Raw genomic sequence first — 20,744 nt, 5'->3', positions numbered from 1 at the left:
TAGAAAAGTGCATATATCATAATTTTCACGAATTGAGCACATACTCATGTAACCAGCACTGGTGCCCAAAGCCCCCTCCTTGTACTTTCTTCCAAGTACTTATGCCCAAGGGTGACTACTGTCCTTGATTCTAGCAGCAGAGATTATTTATTTATTTATTTTTTTGAAGACAGGGTCTCACTGTGTTGCCCAGACTGGAGTGTAGTGGTGTGATCATAGCTCAATGCAGCCTCAAACTCCCTGGCTCAAGCGATCCTCCCGCCTTGGCCTCGCAAAGTGCTGGGATTACAGACATGAGCCCCTACACCTGGCCTATCACCTTTAAATATTGTGTCAGCTATAGGTCTTTTATATGTGTCCTTTATCAGACTGAGGGAATTCTCTTCTATTCCTAGTTTGCTGAGAGTTTTAAATCAAGAGTGGATGTTGCTTTTGTCCAATGCTTTTTCCATATCTGTTGAGATGACTAGATACAGCATCAAGAATATGACCCACAAAAGAAAAAATTGCTAAGTTGGACTTCATCAGAGTTAAAAAAAAAAAAGTATCTCTGCGAAATACACTGTTAAGAGAATGAAAAGATAAGCCAAAAACTGGGAGAAAATATTTGCCAATCACATATCCAAGAAAAGACTAATGACTCTATAAGAAAAATTAAACTCAACCATAAGGAAACAAACACACAGCTTAAAAATGGGCATATGATTTGAACAGATACTTCATCAAAGAAGATATATAGATGGCACATAAGCACATGAGAAGATGTTCAGCATCATTAGGCATTAGGGAAAAGCAAATCAGTCTAAAGCACAACTATTAAAATAGATAAAAAAAAATACCAGCAATACCAAGTGCTGGAAAGAATGCAGAGCAACTGGAACGCTCGCACATTGCTGGTGGGAATGTAAAGCAGCACTGCCATTTTGGAAAACAGTTTGTCAGTTCTATTAAACATATGAACCAGCGATTTAAATCCCAGGTACTTACCCAAGAGAAGTGAAAACTATGGTTCACAAGAAGACCAGTGTGCAAATATTTATAGCAACTTTATTCATATTTACCTAAAGCTATCCATTTAACTAGTGAATAAAGAAAGTGTGATGCATCCAGAAAATGAAATACTACTTAGCAGTAAAACAGAATGTGTCGATACAGATGATGACATGATTAAATCTCAAATGCATTATGCTAAGTGAAAGAAGTCAGATTCAAAGGTGACAAATGTTATTTTATTTGCATGTCATTATGGAGGATGCAACACTGTAGGGACAGAGAATGTATCAGTTGATGGTAGTGTTTAGGGATGGGGGAGTGTTGATTATAAAGGGATGGACAGAGTATTGGGGTGACAGAGCTATTCATTTTCTCCATTATGGTGGTAGTTACAAGACTCTGTTCATTAGTGAAAATGAGTTGAATAGTCCATCAAAATGAATTAATTTTATCATATGTAAATTTTTTTCAAATCCCCCTTTCAGGAGTAGGAATGCTTCTAGTTTTGCAGGAAGAGTCTGCAGGTGGCTGCTTCTCTAAGGCACTTGAAAACAGAAATATCTTAACAGTACACTCACCTCTTCCCTGGCTGAGTTGGAATCAAGAGGAAACAGTCACAGTCCAGAGAGGGAAAGGGATCCAGACAACAGAGAACGGGTAGAGTCTGTGGCCCGGGATGGCTGAGGAGGCCCCTGGCTATACTGAGGGACGAGGTGAGCAGGGGAGTCATACCACCCACCAGGGATGCTGAGAAGTCCACGGGAGGAGGAAGGGGCCTATCAGAATCTCAGGATGGTCACGTGCTCAGGGCAGTCACATGTCACTGCAAGGCCTTGTTTGAATTGTGTGGCCCTCCTCTGCAAGCCTCAGTTTTCCTAAATACAGGCAGCGTGAGCCCACGGCCGGTGCTCAGTGAGGGCCACTTGTCCTCAGCCCTGGCAGATCCACAATGTGTATCCAAGCCTCCCTACTTCTCGTCCCTTTTCCAGACTCCCCAAAACCTGTCCCTCTCACATGGCTCCTCAGGGACCCATGTTGTTACTTTGAACCTTTGCATAGGCTACCTGCTATGACATATACCCTATTCTTGGCAAACTCTCAATACTGTGTTAAGTCTGGGTTGTGTTCTCTCCTCTGTGCTCTCACAGCCCAACAATACCAGGGGTGCCCGGTCCAAACCACCCATGAGCATCACCTGGGCCTGTGTTTCCTGAGCTGGCTTAGTGAGGCCCTTGAAGTGCCAGGGACCCAGGAATCTTCGTGAGGCACTGAGGTTATTATTATTTTTTTTTTTTACAGGTACCCTATTTGAATGAAGGCCAAGGTCAGAGAGAAATTAGAATTATACAGAATTACATGACAGTCTTACATACCTGAGTCCATAGACTGGCACTCCTATTTGCCATGTGTTTACAGTGAACTGCCTGAGTGTGTCCTTTGCCTATTGAGAGAAATAGATGGTACTTTTTTTTTGTTGATTTTTAAGAAATAAAGGAACTTGGCTGGGCCTCATGGCTCATACCTGTAATCCCAGCACTTTGGGAGGCCAAGATGGGAAGATCACTTGAGGCCAGGAATTCAAGACCAGCCTGGGTAACATTGCGAGACCCCATCTCTACAATAAAATAAAATAAAATAAAATTAGTTGGGCATGGCAGCATGCTGAGGCAGTAGAATTGCTTGAGCCCAGGAGTTCAAGGCTACAGTGAGTTATGATCATGCCACTGCACTCCAGCCTGGGTGACAAAGCAAGACTCTGTCTCAAAAACAAAAAAAAAGAAAAGAAAAGAAAAAGAAATAAAGCCCAGGCATGGTGACTCATGCCTATAATCCTAGCACTCTGGGAAGCTGAGGTGGGAGGATGGCTTGAAGCCAGGAGACTAGCCTGAGCAAGAACCAGACCCTGTCTCTACTAAAAATAGAAAAATTAGCTGGGTGTGGTGGTGTGGGCCTGTAGTCCCAGCTACTCCGGAGGCTGAGGCAGGAGGATTGCTTGAGCCCAGGAGTTTGAGGTTGCAATGAGGTGTGATGGTGCCACTGTACTCTAGCTGGGGTGACAGAGTGAGACCCTGTCTCATAAAAAAGAAAAAAAAAAAAGAAAGAAAGGATCTTTTCGAGAAATAAAGGAAATGAGTCCTATGTGTTACATGTGGTAAACATCACTTCCCAATTTGTTGTTTTCCAGCTGGTTTTGTTTAAACTCTTGGCCTGACAGTGCTCGGCTCTTTCTGCCCACGTGTCTGGACAGACTCACTCACTCACCTCAGGCAACATGCGCTGCTTCCTCCCCTGTGGCTGGGGGTGTAGCAGAGGGATGCCTGCCCTGCCCCAGAGCTGTGAACCCAAACCCAATTCAACCCTGACCCAACTGATTGAAGCAGCCACAAATCCAGCCTTGATCTGATTCCAGCACAACCACAGACCCAGCCCTGATCCCAGCCCCGGCTGTGGCAGCAGGTCCGCACTGTTCTGGGCTGCCCTCAGTGGGGCCTGTCAATCAGGTGTCCTTTCTTTAAAGAAGACAGAGTCCAACGTCCCCGAGTCTGGTTCTGGAGTGAAACTGGCAGAAGTAGGCTGAAGCCTTCAGCCTCACCTGAGCTGATTCCCTCCCTCCTCCTCCCTGGGGTTTGCCGCTGGCCACCAGCCTGTCCTGTCATTTCTGTCATCTGCCTAACTCCCTGCATGGAGGTTCAACAGCAAGCCAGCTTCCAGTTCCTGCACTTCTGGCAAAAAATCTTGCCTTTTTTTACCTATCAAGATGATAGAGTGACCTCAAAGGTACGTTTGCAAAAGCCACCTTCCCATCCCATCACTGAAGCTTGGCCACATAGCTTGCTGCCTCAGGGCCCCACACGCTGTCACACTCATAGCAGGGTCCTACCCCTGCCTCCTGCATCACCTTTGTCAGAAAGTCAGGATAACTGCTGTTGTTAAAAAACTATGCAGTGGGTATAAACTTTTACTCTAAATACCACTTTTGTGTAAGAAACATATTTTCTCAAGTCACACCAAATCTGAATCTGAACTCCCTTCTGCCAAGTAATTATAGTCATGCACCACTTAACAAGGGGGACATATTCTGAGAAATGCATCATCAGGCAATTTTGCAATTATGCAAACAGAGACTGTACTTACACAAACCTAGATGGTATATACACTTAGGTTATATGGTATAGCCTATTTTAGCTACTAGGCTATAAACTTGTACAACGTGTTACTGTACTGAATATTGTAGGTAACTCTAATGCTATGGGAAGTACTTATGTATCTAAACATATCTAAAAGGTCCATTAAAAACACAGTATTATAAATGACAGGCACGGTGGCTCATCTCTGTAATCCTAACACTTTGGGAGTCTGAGGCGGGAGGATTGCTTGAGCCCAGGAATTTGAGACCAGCCTAAGCAACATAGAGACACCTTGTCTCTATAAAAAATTAAAAAATTAGCCAGTTGTGTTGGCATGCACCTCTAGTCCCAGCTGTTTGGGAGGCTGAGGCTGGAGGATCACTTAAGCCTAGGAGTTTTAGGCTGCAGTGTGCTATGGTGACACCACTGCACTCTACCCTGGGCAAAAGAGTGAGATCCTATCTCAACTCCCTCCCCGCCAAACCACTATTATATCTTATGGCACCACCATGGTTTATGCAGTCCATCATTAACCAAATGTTGTTATGTGGTGCATGATTGTATTGGGGTCCCCTCCCCTTCCCTGGCTGAGCAAGGACCCAGGTTTTGCTTGGGGCAGAGCTTCCTCTCAAATCTCTTTTGGCCACCATTTAGGATCTGTCACTGTCTGTGTTCACAAGGCCCTAGAAGGAGAAGCTCAGGTTGGACACAGGACCTTGGTCAAGATTGGTGCCTAATTCGTAGGGTTCAGCCTTGCTGGGCACACTTTGTACTCACTCCCCACTGAGGTCTTGCCACTGTTCTGGATACTGTGAGGGAGGGGACATTGCTCCCACCATGATGAGTGATGCCACCTGCCATACACTATTTGTTGTGCCAGTGACCATTCTGCCAAGAGGAATCCAAGAGTCTGTTTCTCCCTGATTACCGTACTTCTTGATCTTTGCCAACAGTCTAGGGTAGGTGTTGGTCAACTATGGCTCGTGGCGAAATCTGGCCCACTGCTGGTTTTTGTACAGCCCATGAACTAAGAATGGTTTTTATATTTTTAAGTGGCTGGAACAAAACCATATAAAGAATAATGTTTTGTGATATGTGAGAATTATCTGCAACGCAAATTTCACTGTGCAGAAATAAAGCTTTAGTGGAACAAAGGCAGGCTCACTCATTTCCTCATTGTTTATGGTGACTTTGGTGCTATAAAGTCAGAGTTGAGTAGTTGGGACAGAGGTTATAGGTGGTGCTTTGGTCACTTCACACTTGTGCTCGGTGCACTAGAAATTATACTTTTGCAATTAGAAATCAGCAACTTGGAGTGCCACGCATATAACCATACCGCCACATTACATTATGTTATGTTATGTTACTTTACATTACATTACATTTCTTTCGTTTCATTGCCAATGCATATCCAATATGTTAAAACGGAAAAGAGGAAATGAGTGAACTGTGAATTTCATGCTTTGAAGGCATAGTGGAGTGTGAATTATTTTGTTATTAAATTAAATGGAAAAGCATTCTGTTTATTATGCAATGACCTGATAGCTGTGTTAAATGAATACAATGTATATCAATATTACCAGGCCAGGTGAGGTGGCTCACGCTTGTAATCCTAGCACTCTGGGAGGCTGAGGCAGGAGGATCGCTTAAGCCCAGGAGTTTGAGGTTGCTGTGAGCTAGGCTGATGCCATGGCATTCTAGCCTGGGCAACAGGGCAAGATTCTGTCTCAAAAAAAAAAAAAAATCAATATTACCAGACTAAGCCCTCATCCCAATATTCTCATTTCATAGGAAAGTAATGGTAAAACAAACACTTAGAAAATTTAAAATGGACTATCTCTTTACAGCAAAATTTCTTCACTAAGCTAAACAATGAAAATAAGACTACAACCAAAACAAGTTTCTGAGTGGCTCATTTGTTAGCCAAGCAAGGAAAGGCATCTCATGTTTGATTGCAGCAGCTGAAAAAAGATACTTAAGTAAAATAATTTAATAATTCATTTAAGAATACTAACTTTTTGGAAAGAATAGTTGGTCAAGGAGTTGAAGGCATTGGAAGCAACATCAATACTCAATTAAAAAACAAGGCAAATGTCCATCAATTTCACTCCTAGGTACATACCTAAAAGAATTAAAAGCAGGGACATGAACAGATATCTGTAAACCAATGTTCACAGCAGCATTATTCACAATAGCCAAAAGATGGAAATAACCCAAGTGTCCGTCAACAGATGAATGGTTAAACAAAATGTGAACTATTAGCCAGTCATAAAAAGAAATGAAGTTCAAATACATACTAAAACATGCATGAATCTTGAAAACCATTCTGCTAAATGAAATAAGCCAAATGCAAAAGGACAAATATTGTATGATTCCACTTATAGGAGACATCTAGAAAAGGTAAATTCATAAAGCCAGAAGGTAGAATAGAGGTTACCAGGGGCTGGGGAGAGGGAGAAATGGGGACTTGTTTAATGGGTACAGGGTTTCTGTTTGAGATTGCTATGGACTGAATTGTATCTGCTTAATATCTATATGTTGAAGCCCTAACCCCCATGATGGTATGTGGAGATGGGTCCTTTGGGAGATAATTAGGTTGAGGTGAGGTCATGAGGGTGGGGCCCTCTTGAGGATTCATGCTGTTATAAGAAGAGACACCAGAGAGCAGCTCTCTCTGTCATGTGAGGTCACTGTGAAAAGGCAGCCATCTGAAGCCACAAGACAGCCCTCACCAGAAACTGGCCCTGAAGTCACCCTGATCTCAGACTTCCATCCTCCAGAATAGTGAGAAGATAAATTTCTGTTGTTTAAGATGCCAGTCTAAGGTATTTTGTTATGGCGGCCTGAGCAGACTAACACAGGAATGATGAAAAATTTTCCCCAAAGTGCTAGGATTAAGGCATGAGCCACTGTGCCTGGCTACTGTGAGGGAGGGGACACCACAATAAAAAAATTATCAAAAAAAAAAAAGAAGAGTGTTACAGCTCTTTTAGAATTTGTCTAGCAGGTTTTCTGGTCCTCACCGGAAGACCCCTTAATGAATAAAAAAAAGATTCATTTGAACCCCAGATCCCTTCCTCAGCTCAACCCACATGGGGCTGCTCTTCTCCCACATCAGCAGATGACAGAGAAGACAGTGTCTCTAGACTGAGGGACATCAAGTAGTTAAGGGTCAGGTTATCATCCTAAAAGCTCAAAGATTAAAAAATTTATATACTGAATACGTAGACATCCCTGTTGTTCCCTAGGAATGATCTAGAATGCCAACAGACAGCATATACCTGCAAGCAGGAGATTGGCAGAGACCCCAAGAGAAAAGACCTAAATATATTGACATCAAGCAGAGTGGAGAGGGAAGGAGGTTCTAAAGGCAATGACCATGAGGCCATACTATGCTGAAATCATGAACAAGCCCCATTCAATGTTCACTCCTCCCAATCGGGTTTTTAGGGACTGACTCTTCTACGTAAGCAAACAACCAACAACCAGCAGACTCCAGAGAAATAAAGGCAACATGGAAAACAGAGATGGAAACAATAACAACAAAACAAGTTAGAGGATATATATGTTCTGTGTTATATTGCCAGAGACAATAGAGAAGACATTACATTCATAAAACAATAACTGCAAGCCTCAAAATAAAAAAAGAAATCCCAGAGAGCAATATTAAAGTTCTTGAAAAATGAAAAATATAATAGTAGAAGTGGGAAACTCAATACAAGATTGGAAATAAAGTTGAGGAAATCTCTAGGAAGTAGAGCAAAATGACAGAGATGTTTGAGAAGGATAACAAGAGGAGAAAAAAAATGACAGAGATGAAAAATATAAAGAAAAGATAAAAAAATATTGGAAGACCAGTGCAGGAAGTCCAATATCAGACTCAGAATTCTGAAAAGCAAAAATAGAGAAAACTAAGGAGAGAAAATCTAAGAAATAATTCAAGAGAATTTCCCATAATAGAAGTACTGTATGTATGTTTCCAGATTGAAATGGCCTGCTTCCAGTACCTGTCACAAAGCCAAGGGTGTCAAACCTTTTGGTCTCATGACCCCTTTGCACTCTTCAATATTATTGAGGGCTCCAAAGAATTTTGGTCATGTGGGTTATATCCATCAATATTGACCATATGAGAAATTAAAGTGGAGAAAAAGTTTACATGTTTATTAATTCATTTAAAATTACATCATAAACCCATTACATGCTAACACAAATAATATCTTTTTAATGAAGAGTAACTACATTTTTCCAAAGCAAAAAGAAGGTGAGAAGAGTGTCATTGTTTTGTAGTTTTGCAAATCTCCTTAATGTCTGGCTTAATAGAAGAGCGGATTCTCATATCTCCTTCCTCTTTCAACCTGTTTCAACATATGTTATGTAGCCTCTGGAAAACCCCATGGAACACTCATGAAAGACAAATAACACCTTAGTATTATTGTGAAACTAATGTAGACTTTGTGGATACTCCGAAAGGACCATGCTTTGAAAACCATTGAGTTAAACCACACATGCTTCTGCTAATGTTCAAGTCTCATTGGCTTCATGCCATAAAAATGTACTCCAGTGCAGATTGGCCAGATTTCCTTGGAGATCCAGCTTTTTCCATCATGCTATAAATTACACCATCTGGAACGCGTGGTTTCCAAGTTTGGTAAATGAGAGGAGGCGGCCAGTGAACCAGGTGGGATGCTTTTAAGGGCAGGGCCAGGAGGTGGGGTATGTCTCTTCTGCCCATATTTACTGTCCAAAACTCTGTCACTGGACCTCAGTTTAACTGCAGGGAGCCTGAAAAATGTCATCTTCTTGTGTGTCCAGAAAGGGAATTGGGTGTGGTGAACACTCACCACTCCTGGGGTAGCTGCGGTGCTCACATAATCCTGTGACCAGAAGCCTTCACAGGGCCATTTATGAACATTCTCCATGTTTCTGTAGAGTTTTCAAACAGTTGCCCTGTTAGTGATAGCAGAACATTAAAGTTGACTTTGGCTTCTAGAATTTGTCTTTTTTGAATTAGTTTTTCTATTTTAATTATAAAAGTCACACATTTTCATACACACAAAATCATTTTGCAATGATCACAGGGGTAAAAGAGAAAGATAAAAATTATCCCCCATAGGACTTCCCTCAACGTGTGTCACCACCAGAGGGAAGCATGGCCAATTCTTTCAGAAAGTTTCTTTGCTTACATAAGCCTACATGTACATCTATTTTTTTTAATGCAGTTGGGATTATATTATGCAAACTGTTCTATAAATCATGAAGGAGGGACTTGTGAGTAGAGACAAGATTATACATGGAAACAGATGGAAGACAGGATAACCCCTCCAGATGAACTTAGGGCTCCCTCTGGCTGAAGGGAAAAATAGAAGGGGTGGCTGTGGCCACAGAGGAAACTCTCAGGCCCAGCCTCCAAGTAGCATGTGGCAGGGGTGGGGACAGCCAGATCCCCAGATGGACCGCTCAGTACCCCCAGGCAGCAAGGGTGTGCACAGCCTCACAAAGATGCCTGGGTCCCCAGCACTGCAGGGGCTTCAGCAAGTTGCTAGGCCTGAGGTCACATGATGGCCAGGCATGGTGGCCTTCTCAGTGGTCATCTGTGAGGACGCATAACAATGGCACAGTTCTTCTCTTGCAGCATGACCTTGGACAGAGGGAAAGAAGAATAAACCTATTTCCAAGAGTAGAACCCTATCAGGTTTTATACAACCCATGAGCCCAGAATGGTTTTTACATTTTTAGATAGCTGAAAAAAAAATCAAGTGAAGACTATTTTGGGACACATGAAAGTTATCTGAAATTCCAATTTCAGTGTGCAGAAATACAGTTTTATTGGAACATAGCCAGGTTCACCCGCTCCATGGTGCCTATGGGTGCTTTCGGGCTCCAGCAGCAGAGCTGAGTAGTTGGGACAGAGATCATAAGAGGTGCTCTTATCTCTTGGCTCTGCTGCTTGATGTGCGACAAGTTGCATTTCTGCCAAGTGTATCGCCATATGGTGATAATTTATAGATGATTTCATTCCATTACTAGTGCATACCCATCACATGAAAAGAAGAAAGGAGGAAGAGAAGTGGAGTGGGTAATTTTACTGGGGACCTGCCTTATGCTAGAGCCTAGAGGTGATTTTAAGGCTTTCCTGACCGCCCAAGGATAAGACACAGTGTGCTGAAGGCAGAGAGGGGTCCAAGTGAGTGGGAAGGGGTGCAGGGGAAAGGGAAAGTATTAACTGGGCTGCTCCCAGAGCCCTAGGCAGAGGCGCTCCATGGCCTGGTCAGCTCCTTGGGAAGGCTCCCCAGAGCACCACATGGTCCTCCCAGTCCATGACATTCCTGGTCCTTCAGTCATGCCAGCACCTAAACATGCACTGGATGGACTCTTATCATCAGCGAGGGCTGCAGAACATATGACATCCAAGGACACAGCTGGACTTGCAGTGCTGATCTGAAGTCACAGTGGCACTCTAAAGCAGCCAGTCACCAGCCAGCTGGAATCTCAATGCCACTCACCACTTTGTCTTGGTTGCAGCAGGAATGAAGACTCCCACAAGAAATCAGCTCACCCAGGTGACCCCATACAGAGGGTTTCCATACTCTTCCAAACCACCACCAATTTTACAAACTACATCCCCCTATTTGCTTAAGGCATCTCACCCTTCCTTGCCCTTCTTTCCCCATTTCTACTGTTTTCCCCTCTCCTTTCTTTCTTGCCTTCCCTCAGCAGCCTGGACCCCAGGGCCCAGATTTATAATATCCCTCTGGGTCATTATCTAGGGTACCATGTCCCAATGATGGCATGTCCCTTCTATCTGTGACACACCTAATCAGGGTCCACCCATGTCCTATTTTCTCTCATTCTCAATTATGGAAAGAATGAAGTGCTAGGGAGTAGGCATCAGGTAGCCTCGTATCTCATCACCCTGTGACATCTACTGATCTGCCATACTGTCAGCCTTCAGTCTGGGCTTCAGCATGGGGTGATGAAGGTTCATTCATAGTCCACAAAGCAGAACTGTATCCTAAGATGGTGGCTCAGCTTGGCCTCTGTCAGGCCAGCAGCATCTGGGTTGGGCAGTATTTGGTGGAACCAGCGATTTCCATGTCATGTGTCTACTGCTTCATGTCGTTTGCTATAAATGCTTCCTTTAGCCTATGGTGATGCTGCATGGGATTCCTGTTGGATGCTGTATGTAAACCCACAGAGACTGGGGGCTGCTGAGGCTCTGCAGGCAGGAAGGTATTTTATACCCAGAGTATGTGTCAATCCTATTCAGGATGAAACATTGATCTTTCCAGGGTGAAAGCCATTTGATGTAATCAACCAGCCACCAAGAGGCTGGTTGGTCTCACTGAGGAACACATATCTGGGGATTATCTTTGGTGTCTGTTGCTAGAATGTGGAACTCAGTAGTAGCAGGAGCTGGGTTTACATCTGTGAGAAGGAAGTCCTGCCACTAGGCTCAGGCATGTCCTCCATATCTGCCATCTTGGCTCCTATATTCATGAGCTTGTTGCTAAGCATTGGAGTGGCTGAGAGCAAAGGCTGATGACACTGACTGGAAGGATCATCTTGTCTCATGTTTGTTTAGTATTATTCTGTGTGTATGCTCTCTGGCAAGCACTAATGTGAGATCAATAATCCTCAATATTTGTGTCCAGTCCCATGGATCCAACTACATGCTTCTCTTCCAGATCTCTTTTTCCTCCATCTTCAAATCTTACTCCTTCTAGAGCCCTGAGCAGTTAGCTAAGACCCTTACCACTGCACATGAATCCATATGTACATTTATTTACCTTGGGTCACTTCTCCTTCCACACAAAGCAGATGACCAGCTGTACTGCCCACACCTTTGCCCATTGGGAAGATTTTCCTTCATCATCGGGAGAACAGAGCAAGAGCAGTTCATTTTCTGTTTGTCTCCTTTGAACAAAGGCAACCTATCCTTAAACCAAGCTTGGACTTTCTTTTACTCCATTAGCTGTTTACTGGGAACCCCAGATAATGGCATGTGTGTGAGCTAAGTGAGAGGCATCAGTACAACAGTGTTAGGTGACATTGGTGTTTGAGCCACTTGTTTATATAAATTACTTGTATCATCTGGACTTGTGCAAGCTTCATCTGAGATGTACAACATCTCAATAATAATGGATTTGCTGCTGGGCCTGGCCAACCTAATGATTCTTGTGGGTCTGCCAGCACTCAGCTCAGGATGGGCAGTTCTAGCCACATGATCATATGATAACCCGTGATCATAAACTCAGTCAATACCAAGGTCAGAAATTGTTCTTCTAATGGTATATAGTTCTTTGATACAGATAGCCTGGCCTTAACCAGTCCTAGAGGTTTTCCCTGTGACTTTTTTTTCAGGGTTTGCCCAAGGCTTCTCTCAGCATCTTTCTCTATGATGGGATCTTCCAGACCATTTGGCCCAGGTGGTAGGACTGCTGATACTGCAGCCTGGATCTGTGGCTGAGTTCTCTCTTGTTTTAGAAATAACTCAAAATTAGTGACCTTTCACATTGCCTGATAAATGGTTTGGAAAAGTATGCCCAAATATTGAATTCTTCCTCCAAAACCAAAACAAGAACAGAGGCACAAAAACAGGGGAAAATAGAAATCAAATAGTAAATTACAGAATTAAATCATATCAATAATTTATGTAATAATTAAATGTAAATGTACTAAAATGCCAAGTAAAAGGCAAAGATTCTCAAATGAATAAAAAGGCAAGATCTACCTATATGCTATCTATAATTAGGTTCACTTTAAATTTAAAGACATAAATAAAATGAGAATAAATGGATGGATAAGGATATGCCAAGCTAACAGTGAACATAAGAAAGCTGCAGTGGTGGCTGGGCACGGTGACTGATGCCTATAATCCTAGCACTTTGGGAGGCCGAGGCAGGAGGATCACTTGAAGCCAGTTTGAGGCCAGCCTGAGCAACAGTAAGACCCCATCTCTACAAAACATTTAAAAATTAGCCGGGCATGGTGGCATACACCTGTAGTCCCAACTACTTGGGAGGCTGAGGCAGGAGTATCGCTTGAGCCCAGGAGTCTGAGGTTGCAGTGAGCTATGATGACGCCACTACACTCTAGCCTGGGCAACAGAGCAGAGACCCTGTCTCAAAAAACAAACAGGCCAGGCTCAGTGCCTCATGCCTGTAATCCTAGCACTCTGGGAGACCGAGGCAGGAGGATCGCTTGAGGTCAGGAGTTCAAGACCAGCCTGAGCAACAGCGAGACCCCATCTCTACTAAAAGTAGAAAAATTAGCCGGGTATGGTGGCATGCGCCTGTAGTCCCAGCTACTTGGAAGGCTGAGGCAGGAGGATTGCTCAAGCCCAGGAGTTTAAGGTTGCAGTGAACTATGATGATGCGGCTGCACTCTAGCCAGGATACTCCCGGCTACAGGAAAATGTTCCAGCCTGGCCTATGTCTCTTTTGAGCTGCAACTTGTGAATGGTCTGATGGCTCCTGGCCAGGGGACGAACCCCAAATCTCTCCACCCTAGAAACTTTGTCTTCCCTCAAGAAGCCCCTGAAGAGTCCCTTCTTGTCCCATGAAAGGAGCCATGTCCACCCCTCCTGAACATACCGACCGCTCTTCCCACACTCTCAGGGAGAGGGACTTTGTCTCCGCACTCCTGCCACCTTTGGACATTGCATTTGAACTCGTGACCATATTTACTTCCATTTCTAGTAGGCAAAGAGGTTGGTCACAGGGGTGTCAGGTTAATGTCTGCCACCATTTCCACCCACAAGGATTCAAGGCTGCCACAGGCAGATGGAGGCTGAGTAGACAGATGGATGCCAAAGTGAAGTGTCTCAAGAATGAAAAAACAAACACCACATGTACTCACTGTTAAATTGGAACTAACTGATGAGCACACATGTGCACAGAGGGAAGTAAAACTCATGGGAAAGCAACGGGGCCGGGGAGGAGAGAAGGGGAAAAAACCAACCTAATGGGTACTACGAACACTATTTGGGAGACGGGCACACCTATAGCCAGGACTCAAGCATTACAAAAATGATCCATGTAACCTATAACATTGGTACCCCCTTAATATTTTGAAAGTAAAAATAAATAAATAAATAAATAAATAAAGAGCCTCCTTGGCTCTATGACCCAGTATCCCCAACAGTGCCCTGGTGACAGGTGCCAACAATGCCCTAGGGCTAAAGCTGATCCAGCAGCTGCTGGCACTGCCCCAGCCTCCCAAACTGGTGTTTGCTGCAGGCCGGAACCCTGATGGGCACCAGGCACAGACAACAGGCTGCCAGGGTGCGATTGAGCTGGGTGAAGGTTTGTGTGGCCCAGGCTCACTCTTGTCTCCTCTCCTCCAAGAGCTTTGGGACCTGGCAGAACAAGAATCAAACCTGCAGATCCTTCAACTTGGTCAGGGCACAGGCAACTCTGAGCCACTACTTTCCCTGAGGTTGGATTCTCTGCCATGGTCACTCTCATACTCCTACTACCTGGTCACCACTCTGGTGCCTATGCCTGATTCACACTCATGCTAATTAAAAAAAAAAAATTTGTAGAGGCAAGGTCTCGCTATGTTGCCCAGGCTGGTGTTGAACTCCTAGCCTCAAGTGATCCTCTCACCTTGGTGTCCCATTGTACTAGGATCACAGGAGTGAGCCACTGTGCCTGGCCAATCCAGACCATTTCTGAATCTCGACCAAGTGAGCATCCCCTGGAGAGATGTGATCTGCCCACTCTCTGTAGGTCAGGATGTAAAGGCTCCGATATCTGTTTCGCTGACTGCAACATGGTGAAAGGGAGACCCTTCAGAAGGCAGATCCCATGTGTGAAGCCCCCATGCTTAGCCCAGAGTCAATATGAGGCATAAGAGTTCCCAGGAGGAGGGGTGGGCTGTCAAGAAACAGAAGCCAAGCGAAGGAGTGGAAGGAGGATTGGGCAAGGGCCTGAAGCCACCTCTGCCTCGTTTCCAAAGATGTCACAGACCCCACATCCATTCAGCTGGCTGAGAAACAGGTACAGGAGCATCTGAGAGGCAAAAGCCTGATCCTCCTGGTCAACAACACGGGGCTGCTGATGGCCTCATCACTGGACACAAAGGAGGCATCCAACACATAGCTGTCATACTTGACCAGTGTTGTGGGGCCCCTGCTCCCTGGCCAGGCGAGCCACCTCCCTGCCACCTGCTGACTCAGACTAGACCTTGAACCTGGGCTGACACTCTTCTTCTGTTCCCAGGATCCTCAGGCAGGGGGACACGAGCAGGCCCAAGTTGGGGAAGGAGTCTGGCTCTAATAGCCCTGACACATGCTGCCAAGTTGAGTCATGTAAACTTTTCTGCAGAATGAGAACATTATCAACTTTCTAGCCAGGTTTAGATTTGTCAAGAATGGAAGATGGAGGCCTTGTTCCTTCTTGTTGGCACCCGTCCTCCCTGTCCTAGGCCTTTGGGTCGCTTCTGAGGAAGGTTTCCTGGATCCACCCCCAGAAAGGATTGTGCTAAATGTAAGCTTCCATCTTCGACCTTTGCAGCACTGTGGGCTTCATGACAGAAATTCTGAGGTGGGACTGCAGATACAATGTGTTTTACCACTGTAGTAAGGTGACAAGAGTGGGAGGACCTGGGGCTTTGGCCACCTCTAGGGCCTCCCTGGGTTGGCCATAGCCCTTCCCAGCTTATTCCTCTTCAAGCTGCCTGAACACGTGGACCCAGTGCTGGGCTCTGGCCTGCAGTGAGGAAGGCATCCTCTGTGCTGGCATCCACCCCGCTGGGTGAATACTAGGATGGGCTGTTCCAGTTCGCACATTGTGAGTGTCAGTTTTCTGACCCCCAACATTATAGCCCAGCTGGAATCTGGGGACAGCGTTGTTCAGTTAGGTTCTCAGGGGAGCCTGGTGAAGATGTCAGGTCAAACAAGGCCTATGCCCTTGAATTTCATTTTTCCAGGGCTATCAATGGTAGGAGCAACACATGATGTCATTGGGTGAAGTTGCCCAAGATAGTTGCCTACAGGGAATTTGGAGGGTTGAGTCCTGGGGTCCAGGCTGCCAATGAAGGGTGCACATAGTGGAACTTGGGAAGCCAGTGCTGGAGCCCCAAGAGACCCAAGTTCTGTGTGTTCAGTCCCCAACCCTCACATGAGCCCCACTCCCTCCACCCCCAGGCCCCCAGCAAGCGCTAAGCATCTGCCCCAGGCTCTGGCACACAGTAGGCACTCAGTAAATACTTCATGGATAAAGGAATGAGCTCTGCCTCCTCGCTGGGTTCTAAGGGGCAGCACCAGTTTGGTATCCCCAGAGCTGAGTGTCAGCCTCTTGTTCCTCCACCTCTGACGCCCCCTGCAGCCCCTCCCCACTCACCAATCCCAGACCTCAGCCATAATCTTGTACCAGAAAGGCCTCGGGCTTTGGAGTTAGGAATGCTGGGTGAGAGCAGGGATTCTCAGAGCTCCGTTCACATCAGAGTCACCTGAAAAGTCTGTTAACACTCTGGCAGCTGAGCCCTACCCCAGGAGTTTATGATTCATTATGTCTGGCCAGGGCCAAATTTACATTCCCACAAGTTCCTAAATTAGGCTGACGTTGCTGGTTTGGGCGCCACATTTTGGGGGATGAACATGTTTAGATGCCTCTGGAACAGAGGCTCTTGAGCCTGTGCCCCTGGTCTGCGCCTTACCTCCTCGGTGCTCTCTGACGGCGTGTCCACTGCCAGCATCAGCCTCTGATGTGCCCGGGGCTTTTCAGGCTCACCCTAGAAGTTGGTCAGAAGTGTCAGGAATTAACACCTCCAACAGCCGTCCAGGAAGGACTGAGGGGGTTGCTGTATATCTACTCTGACTTCATCCTGCCTCAGGTGGAACCCCTCTGAGACATGTATTCTGCACTGTATCCTAGAGTTCCCCATCTGCACCCCGGGGGTGGATAGGCACCCAGTGGAACCCTGCTTGATAACCCACTTTACACTGGCAGTCTCCCCTCCCTGTCACCACTATATCCTCCTACCATGGCTCTGTGTACCCTCTAAGAAATTTCCTGTGCTGCAATGTTTGTCCCAAGGTGATCTGCAGCAGACAACCTAAGACAATGTTTCTGCCTTTTATTCATCTAGGACTATGGTCAGGTTCATGCCATTGTTCTGGGCCTCAGTTTGTTCTTCTATAAAGTGGGGAGAAGTCCACCAACATTCTCATTGACTTGTGGTAACAATGCAATGAGTGTGGGCATTGCAGGGCAGGGGATTCAGTGGGGCTCGGAGGAGGGAACTCATTTCAGAGATGAGCATTTAGAGCTGGCCTCCTGGAGGCAGAAATTGCTCAGCAGAGAGAGTTCCTTCCTAGAGTATCTTTTGTTTGTTTGTTTGTTTTAAACAACATTTATTATCTCACACAGTTTCTCAGGGTCAGGAATCTGAGAGTGGCTTAACTGGGTTCTGGTTCAGGTCTCTAAGGAAACTGCAGTCAGGATGTCAGCTGAGGCTGCAGTCATCTGAAGGCTTGGCTGGGGCTGAAGGGTCTGATTCCAAGTGTACTCACATGGTTGTTGGCAGGAAGCCTCAGGTCCTTACCCTGTGGACCTCTTCATAGGGTTGAGTGTCCTACGAAATAGCAGCTGTCTTTCCCCAGAACAAGCAATCCAAGAGAGAAAACAAGGAAAAAGCCATATGCTTTTTAGTCTCAGAAGTCACATGCCATCACTTTAGCCATATTCTGTCCATTAGAAGAGAGTCACTAAATCCAACCCACACTCAAGCAGAGGAGAATTAAATTCTACCTCCTCGAGGGAGGAGAAGTACCAAAAAATTTGTGGACATACTTTAAAACCATCACAGTCCCTATGCCCCTTGCAGGTCTGGGATGGTAATGACTTCTAACTGTTGCTAGTCTTGAATAACATAATATACATGAATTCAGGAATATCTTCCTAAATCACAAATCTGATTGTGCCATTCCCCTGCTCTAAACCCTTCCATGGCTCCCCAGTGCTTCAGGGTGAAAATTCAAAGTAAACTTTGGTAAGTTGGCCTTTGTGACCTTGCTCCTGCTCCCTTTACCTCTCATGCCCTGTCTATTTGCCTCTGTGCTACATCCAGCTTCCTGAACTGTCCCTTGAAATCATGAGGGTTCTTTTTCTTTTTTGGCCTAGAACTGGGGCTGCCAGATAAAATACAGGACTCTCATTTAAACTTGAATTTCAGATAAATAACAAATAATTTTTTAGTATAAGTATGTCCCCAATATTGCATGGGACATGGGTACATACTTTAAAAAGCATTCACTGTGTATCTGAAATTCAAATTTAACTGGGTGTCCTAATTTTTATTTGCTAGATCTGGCAACCTTATCCAGTGTGAGCACATGGTGTTCCACCTGACCTTCCTGTGACTTCGCATGGCTGACTCCTTTTCTGGAGTTAGCTCTCAGCTTAGAAATGACCTCCCCAGGAAGACAGTTCTCCTTCCCCCTTTCCCAGGCTGAGGCTACAGTTCTGTCATTGCAGTGACTCAGTTGTTCCCACTAAGCCGAGTAGGTCTATCTCGTTCACTAACTCCCCAGCCCTTAGCAAAGTGTCCCACACTTAGTAGCCACTTACTTGTTGAAGGAATAAGTGCTGACCTAGGTCCTAGCTGCAGGGCCTAAAGAGCTGGCCCACTCCTTGCCTTCCAAGTCTGGAGCCTCCAGTGAGGGGGCAGAAGCATCAGTTATCTATCACTGCAAATAAGCCACTCTAAAAGTCAGTGGCTTAAAACCACAGCAATCATTTACTTTGCTCACAAACCTGCAAAATATGCAGAGCTCAGTGGGGACAGCTTGTCTCTGTTCCATGCAGTATCAGCTGTGGCTGGAGGAGCCACTTCCAAGATGACTCACTTAAGTGGCTTTTGAGTTGGTGCTGCATGTTGCTTCCTCTCCAAACATGCCTCTCTGCTGGGCGGCTTGGGCTTCCTCACAGTGCGGTGGCTAGGTTCCAAGAACAAGCATCCCATGAGAGTCAGGAAGTAGCAGATGCTAGTTTTTTTAAGGCCTGAATCTAGAAACTGGTATAGTGTTACTTCCACCATATTCTATTGATTAGGCAGTTGCAGAGTCCATATTCAAGGAGAGTAGACATAGACCCCATCTCTTGATGAGATGAGACAAGTGTGAAAGAATTTTGTGTCATGTTTTAAAGCCACAAGAGGGGAGAATACTCACCACAGGGGAGCTGACGTGGCCCTTCACCTGCATCCAGTGGGAGCGGATGACTGTCTATAGGATGCCATTCTCTCCACAGGCTAGTGGGTAGCACAGGACCAACATGTTCAGGGCAGCCTTGGGATGGGACAGGGGAGGAGAGAGAGAGAGAGAGAAAGAGACAGAGACAGAACAGAGACAGAGAGAAAGGGATCTACCTTGAAGGATGAAGTACTCACACACTTGCCCAATGTAGGCACTTAGGATAATCAAATCTGAAAGGAGGCTGCCCATTTGGCAGTTGTCATGGAACACTTGGATGTCATAAACACAGATATTTTGAAACTAAAATATTTTCCTTTGGTTTTGAAAAATTTTAAATCTATGGAATGTTGACAGAACAGTAAATGAACAACCCATATACCCGTCACCTGGTTTCATCAGTAGTTACCATTTTACCATATTTTCTGTTTGAAAGTAAGTTGCAAACAAGACATTCCATTCCCAAATCTTGCAGCCTGCATCCCCTCAGAATTAGTGTACTCTCTGCAGTGGTTCTGAACCGGGGGTGAGTTTGCCCTCCAGGTGGACATTTGACACTATCTGAAAACATTTTTAATTACTTTATTGAGAAAAAATTTATATAACATAAAAATTCATCATCTTAACCATTTTAAAGTGTACAGTCCCATGATTTTTGTATAGGCACAATGTGATGCAAGCATCACCACTACCTCATTCAAAAACACTTTCTGAAATTTTTGGTTGTTGCAACAGAAGGGGTGTGGCGCTACTGCCACCTAGTGGGCAGAGGCCAGAAATGCTACTAAACATCCAACAAGAATTATCTGGCCCAAAATGTCAACAGCAGAGGTTGAGAAACTTTGCTCTATATAATTATAACACCATTATATGTCTAAGCAAGCCAACACTAATTCAGTAGTATCATCCCTGCTTGTCCCAAGAATGCCATTTTAGCATTTTTATTTTAGTCCAGGGGCAAGCAAGGTTCACCTATTGCATTTGGTCATGTATCTCCAGTCTCTTTTAACACAGAGGAGTATCCTCTGCCCCACACTCAGCCTGTTTGTTTGTTTTTCATGTCACTGATATTTTTAAGAGTTCAGGCCAGTTTTCTAGCACGATACTCTGGATTTATATGATTGCTTCCTCAAGATTAGATTCTGGTAAATACTTTTGGCAAGAATACTATTATACATTGGTGCTTTTCGCATCACACCAGGAGGTCCATGAGATTGCTATGTTATTTATGACATTGGAATCGGATGATAACATAGTTCAGAAGATGGAAGCAGGGTACAACCTTCCTCCCACCCCTGTCCCTGCTCGAATACAGCCCTTGTTGCTATCCTAGCAACAAGGTACCCTGCACACATGACTTTCAAGGCTGTGCTGAAGAAGAATGAAATTCCATACCCAAAATCATTCTTTCTGGGCTGAGAATTTGC

The 20,744-nt window shown here is 44.9% G+C and overlaps 1 long non-coding RNA gene and 1 other non-coding gene across 2 annotated transcripts; one reads left to right on the top strand and one right to left on the bottom strand.

Annotated features, from left to right (window-relative positions):
• Window positions 1-7,094: 7,094 nt before the first annotated feature.
• LOC123625586 lies at window positions 7,095-7,156 on the top strand. The gene has a single exon (XR_006730587.1). It is a non-coding gene; the product is annotated as a U7 small nuclear RNA (small nuclear RNA).
• Window positions 7,157-8,292: 1,136 nt separating this feature from the next.
• On the bottom strand, window positions 8,293-19,594 carry LOC123625211. Its single transcript, XR_006730423.1, has 5 exons — window positions 19,297-19,594; window positions 18,881-19,062; window positions 17,638-17,717; window positions 16,782-16,856; window positions 8,293-9,068 (listed from the first exon to the last, which is right to left on the bottom strand). It is a non-coding gene; the product is annotated as an uncharacterized LOC123625211 (long non-coding RNA).
• Window positions 19,595-20,744: the final 1,150 nt, after the last annotated feature.

The sequence above is a fragment of the Lemur catta genome, chromosome 20, assembly GCF_020740605.2.
Source record: "Lemur catta isolate mLemCat1 chromosome 20, mLemCat1.pri, whole genome shotgun sequence".
Classification (NCBI taxonomy): domain Eukaryota; kingdom Metazoa; phylum Chordata; class Mammalia; order Primates; family Lemuridae; genus Lemur; species Lemur catta.
The sequence above is the reverse complement of the archived record's forward strand: the minus strand, read 5'-3'. Positions and strand labels throughout refer to the sequence as shown.